At 38.1% G+C, this 21,439-nt stretch overlaps 1 protein-coding gene across 3 annotated transcripts in view; it reads right to left on the reverse strand.

Moving 5' to 3' along the window:
- The window catches only part of SLC9A9 (solute carrier family 9 member A9), a 193,556-nt gene that overhangs the window by 24,819 nt on the left and 147,298 nt on the right, over positions 1 to 21,439 (reverse strand). Inside the window, exon 16 of one of the 3 annotated variants that reach the window (XR_011740503.1) lies at positions 20,404 to 20,566. The exons of the other annotated variants lie outside the window; for them this stretch is intronic. The gene's annotated coding sequence lies outside the window, so the exon portion shown is untranslated. The remainder of the gene's footprint in view (positions 1 to 20,403; positions 20,567 to 21,439) is intronic. 3 annotated transcript variants of the gene reach the window in all.

The following is a 21,439-nucleotide window of genomic DNA, read 5'->3' on the forward strand; positions in this document are numbered from 1 at the left end:
GGTGCACGAAAAGTGTATACTCAAGGTTTTCCATGACTTTAAGTCAGTTTTAAAATATCACCATTGAGCCAGCATGACTTTGAATAAAGGTCAGGGGATATAAGTTTAACTGGGTAATACTGAGAACAGAGGAAAGAGTTGGTTTTGGTTTTTTTTCGTAGTAACACTAGCAGACCAGCAGTCACATAAAACAAACTGCCAGCTGAAAATAGTTAGTAAGCTTACGCAACACAGTCCTCCAAAGATGGATTGCTTCCCTCTTCTCTCATCCTGTCTAGCCAGTGTGACTGGGCAAGATTTTCTGTGCTGAAGCAGGAATACCCTGTGCCACTGCCTGGGCTGGAAACAACTCTTTTGAGAACAGAAAAGGAAGTAACTCATTTTTGTAATCAGCTGTAAACCAAGTGTGGTGGTAATTAATAATAATTGTTAAAATGTTAATGAAGATTTACATATAGTTATATCATCTTGTTATAATTATAGGTCAAGAGATTCAGTTCTATAGCCCTTGCTGATAATCCATTTTCTCACCAAATTCTGTGACACTGGTCATTTGTGTAGGTGCACAGGAGTTACAGAACTGCATCGGCTGAGGTACTATACAGTCCTTATCAAAACTGACTCTGAAACTGGTTCTTTGGGGTACCAGGGTGTTCTAACACTCATCACTGCACCACCTAACACCAGGGTACTGAAGTGCCTGCTGGAATCAAAAGCTTTAGGCTCGGTTTTAACAAGATTTAGGCATAAAGAGGCTTTAGAAACCAGATGAGTGAGAGTCCACTGAAGATGCGGAGGAATGAGATGCTGAGGGAGGGTGGGAAGCACAAGTACCTCTCCCTGTTCTGCTCTCTGATCTGGCAGACACTCCCATCAGGAGATCTGTCTCCTCTTGGGATCTTGAACTGGAATCTGGGGTTAGACATCCTCTGTGAAAATAAAGCCTCTTTCCCATAACTGCAGACACCTGATAGGCTGGGGGCTGGAGCACATTCAGAAGGCTTGGTTCAGATTTACTGTGTTTGATCCAGGGCTGCAAGTTGAACCACAGCCAGGAGTTCATGGCATTGTGTCTGTGTGTCCCACCTAGGATTTATTAGTATTAGTCCATTAGACATGGTCTTGAGACTCAGTTTTCCTTACAGGAGACACAGATATGCTTTAGAGACCATTTTTCACATTTGGTTAGTTAGACAAGATAAAGTGGTTGTAATGGGAGAAACTGAGAGTGATCTGCACCTGAAGGGATTTCTAGAATTTTTTCAAAAATGAGATTCAGTCTCTGATGCAAACATGTGGCGCTCTGCACCTTACATAGCTGGTGAGTTCTGCTGGGCTGGGGAAAAGCTGTACTTAGGCGGCCTTGTCATCTTCTGGGTATGCCTGAACAATAGGAACAGGCTGGGAACACAAGCAGAGGATGCCGGTTTGCGAGTCACGCTCTAGGATGGCAGCAGCAGTTATGGTTGTGTCCCATGCTTTGCTCACTGCTGGATTTCTGCCCAATCTGGGGCAGAAATTTAGCTACCACAAAACATAGATGCTTCTGGGGATACCTCACAAGGGAAGAGTATCATTTCTGCCATTTAGGTTGATAAACAACAGCATATGTGAAAAGCTCAGGATCTTCTAACCTGTTTTGGGCAATTTTCTGGGAATTATAGGACTCTCTATGTTGCTTCTCATGCCCTTGTACATTTAGTTGAGTATACTGAAAGTGTGTCCTTGAACTCAATGTTTTGGTTTTTTTTCCTTTGGGTTTATCCTATAAATTATGCTACACCTATAAAAAACAAGATTAGAGCCCTAAATATACCAGAAGCCTAATACATTTTATTTCAGCTCAGCACTGCAACCATTTGAGAAAATTATTTACACAGCGAAACACAATAATAGAAGTTGTAACTCACATGAAAAATCTATGCAAATGAAGTCAATATACTAAAAAGCAACAAGTAATTGATATCCTTGGGTGACAGACTAAAGAGGAAATAGAAAAGTGAGAAATATTTTTTAAAATCTAAAAATTATGTTAGAATTAGTCTGTTTGGGGCATCTTCCTGCAAAGTGGAAGAAAAATTTATGGATTTTCATTTACACTAGTTAGTCAAGAAGACTATTTACTGTGGAAAATACCACTTTGGGCTGGTCCTTTCTGCTTCCAAATGCAGCACAGTCCAGTGCTGCGAGAGGCAGTACTTTCTGCAGGCTTAGGGTTATCCAGAAGATGATTGTCTAGTCACACTAAGGATTTCCTGTACTGAAAAAGCCAGATGTGTGTGACATAGTATTTTCTAATAAAGTTAGGCATTTTCAAGGTTATAACTGATTTTATTTTAGTATCCAGATAGACACAACCTCTGTGTGTTTGAAGCTGGACACTAAAAAAAAGAGACCGGTGGTCAGTAAAAAAGGTGTTTATAGCGAATAGATAATCATTTAGCGATGTTTTTTTTCTGTATTTTGGAAAAAAAAATAGCCTAACAACTAGGCTTTACCCATATTAGGCACTTCTGCTGTTAGAACTATTTTTGTTCAGTCTTAATGTAACTTTAAAACATTAGGCAAAATAATCATGCCTTACTTGGTATCTCATTAAAGAGGTGGAATAGTGCTTTGCCACTTAATACAAAAAATATCAGATACCTGTCCTCCCAAAATGTTTGTTCTTAAGTTTTCTTGCACCATTCCTTTGCTACTAAATGTTGTGTGCTTCCTCTGCTCGGGACCCTGCTCCCCGGTAGCCAGAGCCGTGGAAAGACAATCACCCAAAGTGGATGGAGCCACAAAGAAGAGCAGGAAAGGACACAGCTGGTGGTGTGGGAGACTTCAGTGGTCTCCACTAGTGTTTTGCCTTTTATAGCTTCTGTTCCAGGTTTCTTTCTCCTCCCCATGACTCCATTTTTAATAGACAAGTAATATCTGATTTCTTTTTTTCTTTCACATTGAGAATTAAAATGGAAACGTCTGCATTTAATATTCTACGTTGTAACTTGGCATCAGTAACAGCCATCTTAAATTTTTTTCTTTGTATCTAAATCTGTAAATACTTTAAAAATAACTACAACATTTGGCCTTTATGATTACTAACCCTGAACTTCGATTTTTGATGTTTTTGCTGTATGCTTTTTTACGTCAACTGAACACTATGATTGAATTAGGTTTGTGGATTACAATGCAAATTTCTTGTATACTACTGAATATAGGTTGGTTTTGTGGATTAGTTATAATTTACTCTAGCTTTTAGAAAAGAACTGATGGCCTTACTTTGATATCTGTCCAAAGAACATTCCAGTTTCTGCTCTTGAAACTAAACATACTCTTTAGTTGTGACATGAGACATGTTTAGTAATCTACTGCTCTGTGGAAAGCACACTCTCGATGAAGGAAAAAATTTCAGTGTTGTTTGACAGTTACTACAGTGATTAAAGTATGAGGATCTATTTTATCATTCATTCTAGCTTGTATTAAGCATTAGATTTAATATTAGGGACTATATAATTTATGCATTAGCCAGTATAAAATTTTGATCTAGTATTATGCATTTATCATGGAATTCGATGGTATTTGAGACAAATTCTGGTTCTCCTATGAGGAACATTTAAATCTACTCGGTAGAGACATTAAATTACTACAGTGCTTTATCTACATCTTCATAAAAAATTGAGTTTTTAAGTTGAAAAATGATTGCTTGATTCTACATGTGGAATGATACTGCTTCATCATCCTCTGTTCTGAAGTTCATGACATGGGTGTCTCTCACATCTGTCAAAGTAACAGAAGCTCATTTCTCTGTATATGAGAGATATTACTGCAGCTACGGACGTGGCCTCACGGTGTGGCATAAGGACACTGTGTCCTTAAGAAACTTAAAAGAAATACAACTTGTCTTCAAGAAAGTCTTCTTGATCTGCTTGGTAAATGTTACTACATGAACATTGCTGATGGTAGTTTGTTTTAGATTGGCAGACAGTATTATCTGCTTCACAGAAATATGACAAATAAAAGGGCAGATGAGGACGACATCACTCAATCTGAGATTCTCATTATGATCTTTGTTGAAAATCAGAGCTACACCAGAAACTTCAAGATAAGAGAACTAAATTTAGCCTGTGATAAAGATACCTGAATGTCACCCTTTATAGATATATCACCCTACTGGTAAACATACAGTTTTTGTGACAAGACTGAGAGATAACAAAACACAAAGCAGAGAAAATTTTATAAAATGCAGATTAAAAGAAGCAAAATATAGGGCTGTGCCACACTCTTTAGAACTTCTTCGAACTCTAGGGATGCCAGTTAAGAACAGGGCTTAGATCTAGCCAGCTAATCTATGAAGCCTCTCTGTGGTAGCCCGATATGTGGGATAAACAGATTCTCAAGAGCAGTATTCTATTCTGCACAATCTTTAATTTGTTAAAAAAGTTGTCAGCTGGTAAAGACAAAACATAGTTAATATTTTTAGTCACTTCAACAATGCAAGAAGGTGCATTTTAGTCTCATTTTTATCACCTCAAGGTACTTTAGAACTATGTTCTCCAAATCAGATTACTGCAAAGGTAAAGAATACCACCTGATAAGAGCTGAAGTGAAAGAAATGCACAGAGCCTCTCAAGTAACCATATGTGCTCCTCTGGGTTTTCCAAGAATAGCCAAGGCTGGTACTCCAGCTGCAGAAACCAGTGAATCATTCCCCTCAGAAAACATATACATCTGTGTTGTGTTTTATTTTTTTTTCCTCCATTACAGGGAAAGAAGGCCGAGAGGAAAAATGTAATAATCTATGGAAAGGAAAAAAGTCCACGATGAGTTTTTAAACAGTAAATCAGCTGGTTATGTCAATTTTGGAGAATCTATAGATTTTTAGTCATAGTAAGGTGTTTCTCTGCATAACATTAAAATGTATTTTGTATTTGCGGTGGATAGGAAAATAAGAATATAGATCTTTGTGTGTTCTGGAAAGGACAGATGCTATTAGCTTTCTTCCTAGTAGGAAATCTTCTGAAACCATCAGGCTTCTGCATATAAGTAGGTCAAGGAAGACCTCTTCCCAAACTTATACTTTTTAGCTGCAAATAGGAAACTATTCCTCATTTTCATGTCCAAAAGGCTACATTAAACCTGACCTTGAGCTTATGTACAGTTTCACTTGACCTTTATTTAGAATCCCCTTTGCTAGAGAATTGCCTTTTATTGTCACTTAAAATATATTTCACTGCCAATGTTAGTCAGTGTTCAAAGAGAAGACCTTTCAATCCAGTACAGATGTACAGCAGAATCCTGATTTTACTGATGTTGGTGGAAAGATTTCCACTTATTCTGATGGCACGAAGATCATCTTCTACCTGCTTCACTATACTGATTGCTTTCTTTATTTTTTCCTCTCTATTTTTCCTTTGGATTACAAAAAAAAGCTTGCTTTTGACTGAGCAGAACCTGTGTTTGTATATATATAAGTATGCAGTTCTGCATTTATGCAATGACAGTTACATTTGTGTAACTGTGGCATTTTTATGTTTTCATCATTTTCATCTTTATGAAATAAATGTGTGGGGTTTTTTTGCTCGTCTTCGATTGCATAACATCTACACAAAAGCAGGATTCTCAAGCATGCTTCTTGTTCTGTTATTGCTTCTAAATATCAACCTACTTTTTTGATAGCAAGAACAGCTACCCTGCCTGCAGACAGCACACTGAATAGCGTAAGAAATGCTCAGTAGCCGCTTTTGTGGCTTGCTTCTCTCATGACACCAAATCTGATAAAGTTTTGATAAGAGCTGGAACAACAGCAGAATAGGGATCTATCAAGTTACTGGTTTCTTTCTTTCCACCACTTTTACACAATCTAGTCTTTTCTCTCCAGGCTGTCTACCATAACACAAGCATTTTTCCATCTCTTGGCAAGTACTGTTGTATCCACAACATCTGAAAAGAAAAAGATCCTCATCCTCATAAAAAGGGTGAATCATCTTTAAAGGCAAAGTTACAGGTGCAATTTATTGTTACTGCATCTGTGGAAAATGGTCGTCGGGGTCAACAACTGGTACCTTAACTACTGTGTGCTGTGGTTTATTCAGCTGCAAAAAGGGAACAATCTTTATATCACAGGACATTTTGAAAGAATAAATATTGTAAGGTGCTTTGAGACCTGTGCTGACAGACTCTACTGATACACGCATTACAGACCTTCGGTTTGAAAATTGGGTCAAAAAAGTAGGCAAATCTGCATGTATTACATTAAAATGGATGGAGAAGCTTCCCTTGACTTCAGTGGGGCTGATCATGGCCCATGCAACTTCTGTGAAGTTACACAGTGAAAAGTGTTGTGAACCTGGGAACAGGAGCATAAGATCTTTTAACTTGCACATGTGTATTGTATGCTTAAATAGGTGGTAAAGTAGTGGCTTCCTTAATATTCTTCTTAAAACTTCAAGGTATTTGTAATTCAGCAGTTCTTGAGTATTTTACATGTTTTGTGAAATTTATCTCTTAAAATTAGAGACATTTTTAAGAGGGAAAAAAGTTGTGTGATATCCTTGGTTTTCATGTCTGTGCAGTATTAACAAGATTAAGACATGCAGCAGCAGCATGAAAACAAACTTGCATACTGTTTTGACATGTGCATCTCATGGAAGGATTGTTAATTGGTGAAAATGCCAATCATTACAGAAATGATTCATTCTCAGGAGTGGATGATATCTACCAATACCACATGGCATAGGATGGGTAGTGTGGGAACCAGTCATGACCAATATTTAGGAGAGATTTCAGTCTTCCAAATAGGTCTCCCACAGAAAGAGCGGCACTTTTACCCTGTTGTAAGCAGGGCAAAAGAAAGACAGAAAGAGTTGCTTTTAGAGGGACATTAGAGCAAGAAAACAACAAATAAGGAATTGCTAAAGGATCTATATTATTAATTTTGGTGAAAAGGAAAAATGGTGCCTTTCATCCACTAGATCCTCCCATTAGGGGCAGTGGAGAACAAACAGTGACCGTTATCACAGGAGTGATCTGGTCTGAGCCCTGTAAGTGCTCAGCTGTTTCCTGACAGCTGCAGGAGGTGGGTTTTCCTACAGCCCTGCACTGGGGACCAGGTGGTGCTGCCTCTGGAACGCGCAGCCCCAGGGCAGAGCTGCTGGAGTTCACTGGCGGTGTGTGCTGGGCTGAGAGAGGGTGAGCACTGCCTCTGTTCTGCCCCTTTTCTCCTAGATACTGCCCCAAATGTCCCTCTGTGCCCTCAGCACTGAAAGATCTTCCTACATGTTTTACAAAAATCACTTAAGTCTTCTGTCTGTTCTTGCCTTCCAAGACTGGAGCCATACTTCAGTATCTGAAAAACCGTCAGCTCTGAGCAAGGACATTGTTTCTGAAATGCCGAAGTTCATGCTGTGTTGTTGTGTGTGGTGGTTTGTTTTTGGTTTTTGTGGGTTTTTTGTCACTTATCCTCCAGATTCAATGACACGCTTAGTCTTGCTGTCAGAGGTGTGACTGCAGCTTCTGCAGGCTGCTCCTGCAGCTGTGATGCTCTTGAGCTGGGGCTCTGGTGCCAATGAAACAGCAGGAGCAGCACAGCCTGATGGGGGCCAATTGCCAGGGAATTTACTCTGTTTTCAGGGCAGGCGTCGCACTGCTAGAAGCAAACAGACAAGAGTTGTCCTAGTCATTAAATCAGATTTAATGAGATACAGAACATGCTCTCGTCTGTCACGAATAAAGAGCAAGTTAAGTTGCATTAACAGGACATTACCAAATGCTTGTGACAAGCAGAAAACAGGCTTCCATTGACACAAGGCTATCAATATTGCCTTCTCCAGCATTAGTCACAGCTTGTTGGTATTATGATTTACAACATTCTAAGCAGTGGCTGTGCTGGTAGTATAGATGAGTGAAGAATGAGTAGCCTGGAGATTCTTGCACTTGAATTGTGAAGAACAACATCTTTTAAAAGTCTAAACAAAATATAAGCTATTAAATGTGTGCAGCAATGAGTTGCTGATTTGTAAATGGAGGTCAACTCAGTGCTTTTGCCAGAGTTTAAAAAAAAAAAAAAAAAGCAAGGATTTCAGCTACTTTGGGGTTTCACAGAAGACCAAGAAGCAATTTTGTTAATGGAGCAGTGGGCAGCGCTTCTCCTTTTCTTGCCATATCAGAACTACCACTGCAGACAAAGGCACTTCATTCTGTGCCACAGATTCCTCCAGGTACTGGAGAAAATGCCACAGCAGGCTTCTCTGAATCACAAATTTGCTGGCTTGCAATTTTCATGCTCAAGGTGGACAGCTACATTTAAATATGTGATCCTGTATTTCTCCCCTTATGGATCAGTTTAAAACACAGTAATTGGTCCTTGTGGGGAAAAACAGGGCTAATTACAGTGGTGCTAGAGTCTGTGTGTAATTATGGAAGTCACCTTAGCACAGTAAGTAGAGGTTTTAAATCTCAGTTTGGAGTTTTATTATATTGTATATGGCTTGACTAATATTTATGAAAATGGCTGTGCTTGATTTTGCATTTATCTAATGTCATTTAGGACACAAAAATATATGAAGCTTAAAAATTAAGGCTGCACTGTGTGCATGTATGGTAAAACCTGCATATAGCGCTTGAAACCAGTCTTGAGGCATCTTTAAAGTCTGAAAATGCCATACTTGTGGTTTGACTGAGCAAATACATGATTTCAATTAAAAAAGTTAATCTACTGAAATAATACTTGATGATTCATAAAGATTTTCTAACTTAAAATGGGAGGTAATAAAAAAACTGTTTCTTCCATGCAGGTGGTGTTATTAAATAATGGTTGACATGCAACAATTTAGACCAATCAAAAAAACTCTGTAAGGTGGTGAAAAGGAAAAGATCTCACAAATATTTTATAACCATTATACTAAAGAAGCATGACTTATGATGTTTATGAAGGTTTCAACTCTTCAGGTTTTATTAGATTCCTTTCAGACTTTTCAGAGAAAAAAATATTGCACATAGACAATGGCTGAAAGAGTTTTATGGAGACTGAGAACATTAGGTATTATACCAAGGAGTTGTATTGCAATCTCAGTCAGTCTTAGCAGCAATTTATTAATTAACCTATGGCCAGATACTCTAGGCCTGAAGGATTCTGAAAAGATGATGGGTTTTGTAAGTATGCTCCTAGAGGATTAGTATTTATTGGAAGCCTACTACAACTATAGAATATTAGATAAGTGCTTGTGCATGGTAGAATGACGGCTCAAACCCACCGACTTACAAAGCAGCTTTTTTTTTTTTTTTTGGTTGTCTATAGATATAGGGGGATATAAAGGACCCAGAAGTTTGTGCCCTCTTGACTTTTCTGATTTTTGGTATGTGCCATGATTATTTTTTCATTTTCTCATCTCTTCCCAATGAAGCCTCATTTCAGTTTCCAAATTCTGTTACAGTTATCATGATTGACCAGAGTTTCATGATACGGAGAGCATGTACCTTCTTTCACAGATTTACTGCAGCTTCCCCTTGTTCTGTTGTGTATGTCAAAAGTACATCTTGTCAAATAATGAGATGTATTCTGATTTTTCAGCCTCTATACTACTTCTTATGATACCACTAATAAAAGTTATTTCAGGATGCCACTGGCATTCTGTAAAATAGAGGGTGTGCTCATTCTCACTACGGTGTGCACAAAACCCTAGGTCTTACGAGATAGCAAAACAAATTATCAACTTTTTGTTTATGCTACTATTTTTTTTTTTTTTTTGCTGCATTTAGCTAAACAGGTGACCTGTCCCAAATGCAATAGTATATTTAGCAGAATGTCTTACCAGTAATGATAGTCTTTGTTTTGAAAAAAACCCAACCAACCAATCCAAACCAACCCACCCAACACCTAAAAATAAGATTTAGTGGGGATGGAAAAATCAAAAAGGAATAAGGAAAACTAATAGTTGTAACATGAAAACATCAGGATCTATTGGAAATTCCAGCTTGAGCTGAGCTACAGATTTAAGGGCCTTTCAGAATCAGATGAAAGACAGAAAAACATAGGGAAACTAATCACAACTGAACTGACATAAGTGGAGCAAGAACTGGAGAAGTGAAGGGATACAATGCTTTACTGAGGATGAAAGAGCTTGAAAGGAAAACCTAAATACTAACTCTCACAACTCCTGTGCAGAGTAACACTAAAGAATTTCAACAAAAATATAGTGCTGGTAGTAACATATGGTGATAAGAGTTGAAGATTTATTTAAATATATTCCTTAGCAGGAGAGCAAACCAGTCCCCTCAGCACCGGAGAGAACTGGAAGAGGTTAACTTCCATTCTGTAAATGCCAGCATGGGAAGGATAAAAAAGTGAAATGATGGTTAATGATTTTGCAGAGCTTGATCCGTGATTCATAGCTTTTATGCAGATCTACAAATCACAATCAGCTGTTTACTTCCAAATGACAAATGTCCTCTTCATTTGGAAGCAGCAATAGGAAGGCTCTAGAATTAACTTCCTGCTGAAAGGTGGGTGTTCTTATTTCACTTTTAATGTATCACCTTGTCTTTGTATTGCTGCATTGGTTGGTCTTGGCTTGTAATTTGCAGGTTAAGTTTGAAGCCATACATGTCCTCAGCTTTCCAATTGCTGTAAATTAGCATGGTCTGGCATTTCAGAAAGAGAGAGTTGGGTCATTATTTTAAAATGCCATCATATCTGTGACTAGAGCAAATATAAATGAACAAATACAGCTTTAATTGTAGGCTGCATATTTTTTTCCCTAATATATCAGTAATAATTTGCCTTAGATTTTATTGTGATATATTATTAATAATGTAGTGGTCTTAATGGAATACTGAAGCTGGGTGTAGTTTTTACTTGCATTCTTATTGATTACATATGTTTTATATACTATTTGATGAAATGCCTCTCTCCTTAATATCTGCTTAGTCCCCTTGTCTTGCCTGCTCTCTATTCTGCTTGTCTCTACAGCTCATCAAGAGTGTATATATTAGGTTAAAAACTTGACATATACTTAAGAGACCATCTTACATTATGTAGCCGTTTACTTGGGTTACAGATCTTGAAGATGGTCCTTGCACTGTGAAAAGACACACATGAAGATTGTGCCCCTACTCTGGCTCTGTAGGGAAGGACAGCAGTGCACAATGGCTGTGCTGGTCCTTTCAGGTTCCCTGTGCTCAGCTTGGGTTTTACTCCGGCTTTCACAGCAGACAGCTGAAAAGCATCTCAGCCTTCAGCAGGAATGGACTGCAAACACCATTCGCAGTTATTTTAGTTCCAGAAGAGCTCATTTAAACTTAATTTCTCTGATTTCTATTGTGTCCTGGGGCAAAAGGGATTTGGAGTGTATTTTTCAACATCTGCATGTGAAGAAGGAGCAAGATCTTGCACACTGGCCAGCTCAGGTACCCATCCCGCAATTGTCAGTGCACAGGGTACATGGAACCTTGGCTAGTGTTCGCACTTAGAGGTGGTTACTGAGAAACACTGAAGGGTATGCTGCCCAAGCACCCTTCAAGACTGGCTCTTCTTGCCTGGTACCACCATTACAGCAGTTTGCACAATGCAGTGAAACAACAGGAAAGAGTCATCAAGGAAAGTTCTTCCTTCAGTTACAGGGGTGTTAATGCTGAAGAACTTATTCCACCTGTGCTGGATTTAGTACTTGGAGCAAGAGCTAAGTTATGTCAGGAGTCATATCAATTCCATTTATTCCAAGGGGCTTATTTTGGATTTACTTTTTCATTGGGTTTGTTGTTTCATTGACACTAATACAAGGCAGCAGTGAATGTGTGCGCTATTTTTGCATGTAATACATCTATATACTTTTCCTGTATGCTGTTTTCACAACAATTTGTATAACTGTAGTTTTAAAATAAAACATAAAAGAGACGGCATAACCACAAAATATAAGTCACCTGTATGCTCAAATAACACAGCTTGATGCACAGTCTAAGGGACCAGCTGAAATTCTGCACAGAATCATTATACCCCTGATATTCCAAGTTCTTTTATTTACTGTGGAATTTGTTGCTAGATGATTTTTCTCTCCTCCTTTGCTTTCATTTCCCTGAAAAGTGTGTATTCTAGCAGCAGTCATCAAAAATGCAGGTATTAAGATACAGAGTACAGAAACATAAGAATCCAATAATCTCCTGACTGTATGTGATAACTCTTTAGAATTAGTCTTGAGCATTGTTTGATAGTTGCAGTTTTGCATACAGTAGCTCTAACAAATGTTCATTGCTGAGGAGCCCACACCCACCTCTGTAAGCAACTAGAATCCAAATTAATGGTGATGAGAATGGTTCATACATCAGAAGGAGAAAATAATGCAAGAAAAGTCATTTGTCTCCTGAAGCAGGCTGTCTCCTTGACTCTGTCAGAGGAAGGAAGGCATATCTTAGGAAATCAGTCTTGTCTTGTTAATTCCAGCTGAAATGTCTCAAAAATGTTTCTTGCAAGTGTTTTGACAGAAAGTACAGAGAAGGATAAGAGGCCTATTCCTCTGGTACTTCAGCTGGAACTGACATAGGAAGGCTTTTAAAACAGAATATAGCGAGGGGGCTCCATGGTCAAAAAGCGAGCTTATGCATTAATATTCAAGTTAAGCTGCTATATGTGAAAAACTGAAAGCAAAGCAATAAAAAGCAGGAAAACCTTGCTGAAAAACAGAAGCCTCTTAATAGATCAAAAATCTTTAACAAATGGAAATAAGGACTTAGTCTGCTTCTTCAGTGTCCAAAAGTAAAAGGGCTTACAAAGGCTGCTGCTGACTGCATGTAATCTAATGAGAGGAAGTCAGGAACAGCCCCATGCACATCAAATGCAAAGCAAATAAGCATTTTAATTCAATCTGTCAAAATTAATTAGAAACAAGATTAAAACCCCCCTCACAATCAGATGAAGCATTAGCTTGTTAATGTTAATTCTTGTTCTGTTATTGTTTGTGATAAACTGAGTCATAGCTATTTGCTTTGCAGTTGATGAACTGCTCTGTAGAGTCTGAATTTTCTTTTTATTTACCTCAGATATTTTCCACTCACATTTTCAGTCTGTAGTGAAAGCTCACAGCACATTCCCTAGCTGTAGGGAGGGAGGGTTTTTGGGCAAGGTCTTGCTGAGGCTTCTACTGCAGGAACTCCCCTCCCCACCCTGGGGAAGGAGCTCCACACCTTTCAGGGACAGGCTATGGGAGCAGGTCCCAGATGCATCTTATGAGGAACTCCCAAGAAAGTGTTTGTGATGCATTTGCCCTGAGCCTCCAGCCTGATCTGATCCACAGCTATCTGCTACAGCTTCCTAGCTGTATTTCGTAGCACACCTACTTGGCCTTTTCCTACCACGTGCACCCAGGAGATAGCAGCTCCAGCTTGGCACTGTTCTCAGAGGTAGCGCAGCTTTTGGATTGCAATTACCTTGCACATGGAGGCAAAGCAAGCATATGACTGCTTGCCAGCACATGTATAACAATTTTTGCTCATTTGCTTTGACTGGACCTACCACTCCGTGCACGAAATCACACCCCAAACTTTCTTTCTGCCTTGTGTCAGGTTTGGTCTGATCAAATCAGTAGGTACTCCTATTGTTAATCTCACTGTGTGAAGTGGTATTGTGCACTCTCAGAAGAACTGCTGTGTGTCTGGACTAGAGGGACAAAGGCTTTGCCCAGGAGGTCTTTATTTGTATCAGACATACTAATGTTAGGACAACACTGTGTATCATTATTGGAGTAGGTAATAGGTTATTGTTCTGTTCTCTGCAAGGGGTGGGTATGTAGACAGAAGACTGAGAAAGCAGTCCAAGACCATAATGCTAATTTTATAGTTGTACTCATAATGTAAGAATCCATGTATTTAAGCTTAACAAAATAGGATCTAGCTCTTCTATGTGCAAAAGTAAAAACACCAAGATAAATGGCTGTCTTGTTGAATGGGTAGCAACAGACCCTAAAGCCAAAACATAGAGATGTAGATGTATCTATTACTATATAGGAAGTTAAAATAAAAATGTAATTTTTAGCTATCCTTTATGTTGTTGGAAATATTGCTGAAGATGCATAGTCCGATAAAATGAACAGAGTTGGCATTCCAAACTATTAAGAATAAACCACAACTCACCTGCAATATTATCCACAAATCTCCTTAGGTTTATAATCATATCCCTATGTATGCTAAGAAACAACCTGAGCTGGGAAGGGAGGCTTCAAAGAGGTAGATACTGTAATTTGGAGAGGGCTGTGGAAATATTTCATTTCTGCCTTATTTCTTAGAGTGACATGATAAGTTAGGTGTCCTTGTACCATCCCTGACTCATTGAGACAGTAGTGAACTCAACCAGAAAATTTCAGCTACCAGGTGAGTTACTGGCCATTTTTTACATAATAGCCTAGGTGTTAAACCACTGATCTGGGAAGTGAAATACCAGGATTTTTGGTTCCTGTCAGCCCAAGAGGGTTTGAATCAACTGCATATGTTTGCTGAATGAGTATCCTTGCAGGCAAGACTCAGAGCAGCCTGTGCTGAGGCAATGCTTTCCCTAGAGAATCCCGCTGCTGGGGCTGCACTGCTGTGTAAGTGAGAATGAAAGTGAGGGAAATGACAGCTGAAAAATATTATTACATTCTGTATGGACTACATATGTATGTATACATGTATTTTTTCATATTTTTGTTCTTAATTTTTAGATTCAAGGTATCATTGAATTGAGTATCACAGATAATGAAACATAAATGTATCTTTATGTTGTCTCTTTAAATTTGTGTAGCAACCTGTGGAACAATCAGATCCACAGTTGCTTTATCTGCATTTTCATGGATCATTAACAAATAGCATTTTCTGCATAGCACAAAGTATACATCTCTGGTTTAGCTAGAAGCACCAAGCCCTAAAGACCAATCTTGATTCACTCCAGTTCCCACTGATACTGGCCATGATATGGAGTATCATCAGCAGTTTAACTATGTATTAACAGACTACATATGTATTTTTACATCTGAGTTTTAAATAAATGTTCATGAACCTGGCATGCAGTCTTTTGTGCAGCAAGGGTAATCGTGTTTTATGCATTTGAAACTTTTGGATGCCTGCAGTACATGAAAAGCACTTTATGGGTACTTGCATTATTGCATATTTCATTATAATGTAATTCTATATTAGATATTCCATTTATGCAGAATCCAAAAATAGTTTGTGCTGTGTAGCAATGCAAATTTCAGTGAATAATCCACAAAGAATTTCAAAGCCTTAACCATTTGTGACATGCACTATTCTGTATCTTTAATGAGGACTCAACCTTTGAATAAATCATACTGGATTTTTTATGAGTAAAAACAGATTCTGTGCTTCCCTGTTAGAGAAGGGTCTATCATTTCTTATCTTAATCACACTGAAAATATTAGGGTTTATCCTAATATTTATCCTTTACTCAAAATTTCTCAAACTGGTTTTAGGTGTTCTGCCAACAGTTAAAGTGTAAATCAGGTTTCTGTGCTTCCCCTTCCCAGCTGACGCTGATCACTGGAGAATGAGGAAGCAGAAGCGGTTTCATGACTGAGGCTGTGCAGGGTAGTGCAATGGCTGAGGAAAAATCCACTTTCTCCATATTTTCTTCTCAAGGAATCCAAATTAAATCGCTGTAGAATAGAGGGAATTTCTTTCCCAGTACTTTGGGGAAACAGTGGACATGAAAAGGGATGCTTTGTTTTACTTAGTGCAACTGAGGCTCTAAAGACACTGAAGGCAAAGATGTGTAGTGGAAAGCCTGAAGGCTGGATGCAGTGACAGCCTCTCTTGTACTGGTGTAAACTAAGACTAATGGACTACACTTAAATTAATGGTATTACACTGATGTAACAATTGCAGTTCAAGTCATCTCTGAATTTAGACCCCAGGTCCTTAACAGCGCACTGAACACAAAATGAAACAAGGAAGGAACTTCTTGAACTATTTATAGATGTTGTGAAGCTGGAGCTGTCTGTTCTTTAAAATAGACAGTACTCAGCAGGTTTGGCTAACAAGGATATAATGAATAACAATTTGCTGCTTAAAATGTAAAGATTATGGTTGATGCCAGTGGGTTATTTTAAGAAATTCCATATTGCAAAAGGTGTAGATAAATGTTTCATTTTTCAATTGGCTTTCCCTACTTCTGCATCCAAAATTAAATGCTTAAAGTATCATAACACGGTAAAGAATCAGTTCAGAAAAACACCGGGTTGCTTTTAGCAGATTGTATAAAACAACCCCTATAAATTTCTAATGAACAGACAGCAAAACACTCAAAGTCCATCAGCGCTGGCTAGGAACTTTATAGAATCTCAGTGAGGTTTTACCATTCATAGCACGAAAGTATGTTCTTAGTATGTATGTACATGGAAGGTAAAAACAAAAAAAAAGTCTGCATGAATAATACAACTTTTGCAATGATTTTTAAATAAACACTTAACAATTTTTTTCATCAGGAGTAATAGGACAAGCTAAAAAAAAAAAAAAAAAGACCATGATCCCATGATCATAAGACCAAAATAGTTATCCCATCTATTAATGTAATTAAGTATGCATTTCCTAACCTTTCATGACAGTATTTCTTGCTTTTTGGAATAGCAGCTCCACAACACTGAACCCACAAAATTTTGATGTTACTTTCATGATTTTTTAGGTAAACTATATACACTTTGTTGAAATTATTATTTTACAGTCTATTACTCTCCATCTGTGCACCCATATGACCAGTTGTGAACAAGCCACAGAGGAAGTGCCCAACAATGTTTGTGTTGCCACCTGTTCCTCTGCTATTCTAAATTAAGAAGCTTTGTTTCTGTAGGCACTATGAACTGACTTCCATTGGAGCTTGTAGTAGAGTTTAAGATGAAAGGCAGCATTTGTCTCTCCTGCTCAGGACTTTTGGATCCTCTAACAATTATTAAAGTGAGTTCATAAGATGTGATGATGTGCTCTAATACTTCATGCAGATGTGAATTCAGCCCTAAATCAGTATTTTCATCCTTCTGATTTATCCTCTCCCCTTTCACTTAGCATCCCCTTCAGAAAAAGCACTGCATTTAGAACTGATACTGAGACTGGTTGATTCACAACGTATTTGTGTGTGATGATGCATACATTCTAGTGAAGCAGACACCTATTTCAATGTCAGAAAACAAAAACCAGTTCTTGAGTTTCTCTTCTGCCAAGAATTGCATTATATAGAATCACTGATTGCCAAAGTGTTCTTAAAATTAGAGACAGACAATTTTTTCCTTTGCACATTTCCTTCAGGCTTATTGGTGGTTCTGTGTTAGTGTGTTGAAGTAGTTGAACTCAACTCAAAACTATCACAGCCAGCACAAACTAAGGATACCAACAGTGCTTTTTCCAGAGCAACCACCTAAAATGGGAAGAATGCCAAAATACAGACTAAGCTTCTAAATAGGACCTCTATTGAGAGCCTCATCCACACCCACTGAAAGTACTGGAACATGTCAATGACTTTAAGGGTTTTGCATCCAGATATTAGCTTTCTGTAAAAGAGTTCAATTCAAGAATACTTTCTAATAGAAAATCATTAATGTGCCCTTTGGCGTTTCTGGTAATAACCTTAATCATCCTGAATTCCTTTAGTCTCACAGCTTTTACAGGAATACCACTGTAATTTAGCATTAATAATAGACCCTTACTAGGAAGTATTACCATTTTCTTGCTTAGCTGATGTTATAATTGGAAATATCTTGCTGTGACAATTGCTGCTGTAAAAGTGCCATTTATAGATGCTATTATATATGCAGCATGTGCTGCATGCACGTCTAAGCATTCTAATATGTGCTAAATGACTGGAAAGGTAACAATGAAAGATATACATGCAGAAGAACATTTAAAACCACTTTAGATGTAATTCAAAGTAACTTTTTGCACATACAGGGACATAAGTGACTTGAAAGAAGGTTTTAAGTTATGCTTGATTAAATCTGCCTTATAAGCTTCCTGTACTCTTATATCATAGTTGGGTCTCCTGGGTGCTGTTAAATATTGTGAGCCAACAAACTGTAATTTCATGCTTGAGTGGACTAAAACAAGCCTTGGCTTCTGCTTCTTTGTACATTTAGACTACAATACACTATAATAATAAAGTGAGAAGGGGAGGAAAAAAATAAAAGAAAATAAAAAATTGTCACATGGAATAATGATTAATACTTATCAGTAAAATCAGATACTACAGCGGCTTGGCCTATAATTTGTTGAAATCAATAAACTGTGAGTCCATTTACTTCACTAGGCTTTAGATCAACCCCTTCAAGTTCTGTATTTTGATTTGACAGGTACTGTAACAGCCAGCCATACAGGTAGAAGAAAGCTGCAGAACTGGATGGTGTCTTTTTAAAAGTAGCAGTTTTTTTGAGTTGTCCGTGCTGGAATATTTGGTTCTTGGTCAACAGCTATTAATATAGCAACTCTGTATAAAATATGCCTATGAGAGGAATCTTCTGTACTTGGTTCTGACTGGTGTATGCGCTGAATTTCTCCTATGCCAAAGTGTAAATCTTGATGCTGTCCAATATGCTAGTGCTGTATATGGTGGCTTCCTACAGCTGGAAAGCAACTTGGAGAAAAACCAAAACCAGTTCTGTAAACTGGATTGTCTGACCGAGGCCTTGTTTGTACGAAGTGCTACGTGCATTGGGTGGGACTTGTGAGCATCTGCTGGTTTGCTCAGTAGTGTGAGAAGCCACCCTTGGTGATCTGGGAGGAATGGCTCAGGTACTTCAGCTCTGGGGTGTCATGCCAAGGGTCCCCAGGCCAGGGGGATTGGCTGCTCACCCTCAGGCAGGGATGGAGCATGGAGTGGTGCTGTGCACAGAACTGAGATTCTTTAATGCCAGCCACTTACGCATACTGAAGGAATGAATCATAGGCAGTGTGTTGTCTCTGTGTCTAAAGTGCAGGTTTGCTGAATCTAAAAAAAAGGCAGCTTCAGCAGCGTTATAGATGGAAGCTTTACCTGTTCCCTGCCCCTTTTCCCTTATTTCCCCTAGCTCTGGCAAACCATGTGGAAGGCACAATAACAGCCTCTGCTGAGAGCCCTGCAAAAGTCAGATTTATTAGGGCTCCAGTTCCACTTCTCTACTCTTCTGTCAGCTTTCTGACCTACTTAGTGGGCTGCCAGGCTCCTATGCAGTTGATGAGCATCAGAAACATTTATGAAAGTTTTCATTTTTAAAATAAGCTTTGGAGTTGTTTTGCACTGGAAAGATTAAAATGTTATATTTGTTATGAGCAATTTTACTTCTAGATTTTAGAACTCCTTTTGGGATAAGGATTGATGTTTCTATCTGTTGCAGATTTTAACACATTTTAATATATTTTTGCATGAAAGAAAATGACATAGTTGCATAAAGCCCCATGCATTTACACTGGGGCCACTGTAGTCTGCGAAACAGTCTTTATACTCAGTTGTGGTCCTTGTTGTCAGAAATTGAGAGAACCCCTTGAACAGCACAAGCAAAAGGTATGCTGCATCAAATGAGCCATGTTGTTAAATGGTGATTCTACACTGAGCCAGGTTCTGCCTTAGATACCATGCCAAACTCTTAAAAAAAATAAAAATCAATGACCATTCAATGCAAAGAATGGAAAATAGAACCTGGCCCAGCATGTCTTTGGTGGATGAGAACAAAGATTTGACAATAGCTTACATATTGCTTTAAAAAAATCACATAGGTTTCCCCTATGTATTTCTTTCTTTAAAGGTAAAAGCATTGCATACTTCTGGGAAGGTTTTAAAGAAATCAAGGAATTTGATAGAATGGCTTTGCTACCAGCGAAGTAAAACCTTGGCAAAAAAAAGTCATTTTCCAGAATGACTTAATTTGTGACATAAGATATAAAATTAGACAATGAGAAAGAACCTTATCTTTCTCTTATCTTCCCCTCCCCTTGTCAGTGTGTGTTTTTTTTTTTTTTGGGGGGCAAAGTACTCAATTAGTGTCAGGATATAAAACCTGAATAGTAAAAATTTCACGCTATATTTCCTTTTGATTATATTTTGTGCAATCAAAATTGCTGCAGCTCCCTGCTTTCTTCAGGATGATGATGGGGAAAGGGTGGGTTCAAATGTTTATATTTTGCAATAAAAATATCAAGAAACTATCACAATTAATCTCTATATATGTCTCTATGTAATGGAAGGGTGAAAAGGATCATATGTCATATTGTAAAAGAACTAGAGATGATTTTTTTTTTCATGTGAAACTTTTATATTTATTTTCACATTCACACTTGGTTTTTTAACTCATGTTTAGTAATTGTTTTTCTTGTAAAAAATACCTGGACATGAATGAGATTTTTCAAAGAATTGACATGAGAGAAATTTATAGATGAGAATGATTTACATATTTAGTGTGGAATTGTGTAAGAATTATTTACCCAGGTTTCTTTCTGTGGATGGAGGACAAACTGAGGTCACTTGTTATCCTGGTTAATCGTTAGCCATGTTCCTTCATCAGGTTAATTTGCAGAGTTTCAACAATCTTGTGTCCTTGGAAAGGGTTGGGAAATAGCACCAAATCAGACATACTGATTATCTGTGCTGTAAAAAGAACAATGAGTTTACTAGATCATGTGCTTGAAAATGTGTTGTTGAGTTGAATGAGTTTTGAGCCAAGTTCAGGCAATTGTTTCCATAATAAAATACCTTCTGGGGACCTTCTACTGTTCAAGGTTTGCGGTGTTTGAGGAAGCCTTATGATATAGTCAGCTGCTCTTGTGTCATGTTCATGTTCATCTACTATAATTCATTTACTAAGATTTGTGTTTCCTCTCAGCTTTTATTATGATCTATTTGTAACAGCTGCAAAACTGACCCTTGTGCTCTATTGGCATGTCCGTGCTATGACATCTACCTTTCTTGCTGGCCAGTTCTACTGTTTGTGGCACCTGAATTTGCTCACATTGCATTATCTGATGCTTCTTTGATTCATGGTTAGACTGAAGTCTCTCTGAGATAAGATTGTCTTTTTTTTTCTGTTTGAAAACTTCCTGGCAAAATGAGGTTCTGGTCCAAAACTAGGACACTAGGTGCTATTTTGCTGTTGGCACTGAAGTGGTGAAGAATACCAAATCAGAATATTAGTAATTAAGAAAACTTTCATTCTCCAGCAGGTAAAAAAACCAAACCAACCCCAAAAACCAGTGGTGCGCACACACATGCTTCTAGCCTTTTGCCTTTTCTTTCCAAAGATGTCTGTCTCTGAGTAGCAAGTCATTCCATAAGAAAAATTCACCTGAAGACCACAAAATGCTGAATTTTCCCTTGATTGTCCGTTCACTCTGCAGCACTCTTCTGCTTTTAGTAGCTTTTCCACTTTCTCACAGGCACAGAATAGTACTTACTTTACTCAATAGGCAGCCATTATGTCTGTTTTATCCGCATACAAAGAACAGGAGAAATGAAATGATAGTT

Source organism: Patagioenas fasciata, chromosome 9 (genome assembly GCF_037038585.1).
Source record: "Patagioenas fasciata isolate bPatFas1 chromosome 9, bPatFas1.hap1, whole genome shotgun sequence".
Lineage (NCBI taxonomy): Eukaryota > Metazoa > Chordata > Aves > Columbiformes > Columbidae > Patagioenas > Patagioenas fasciata.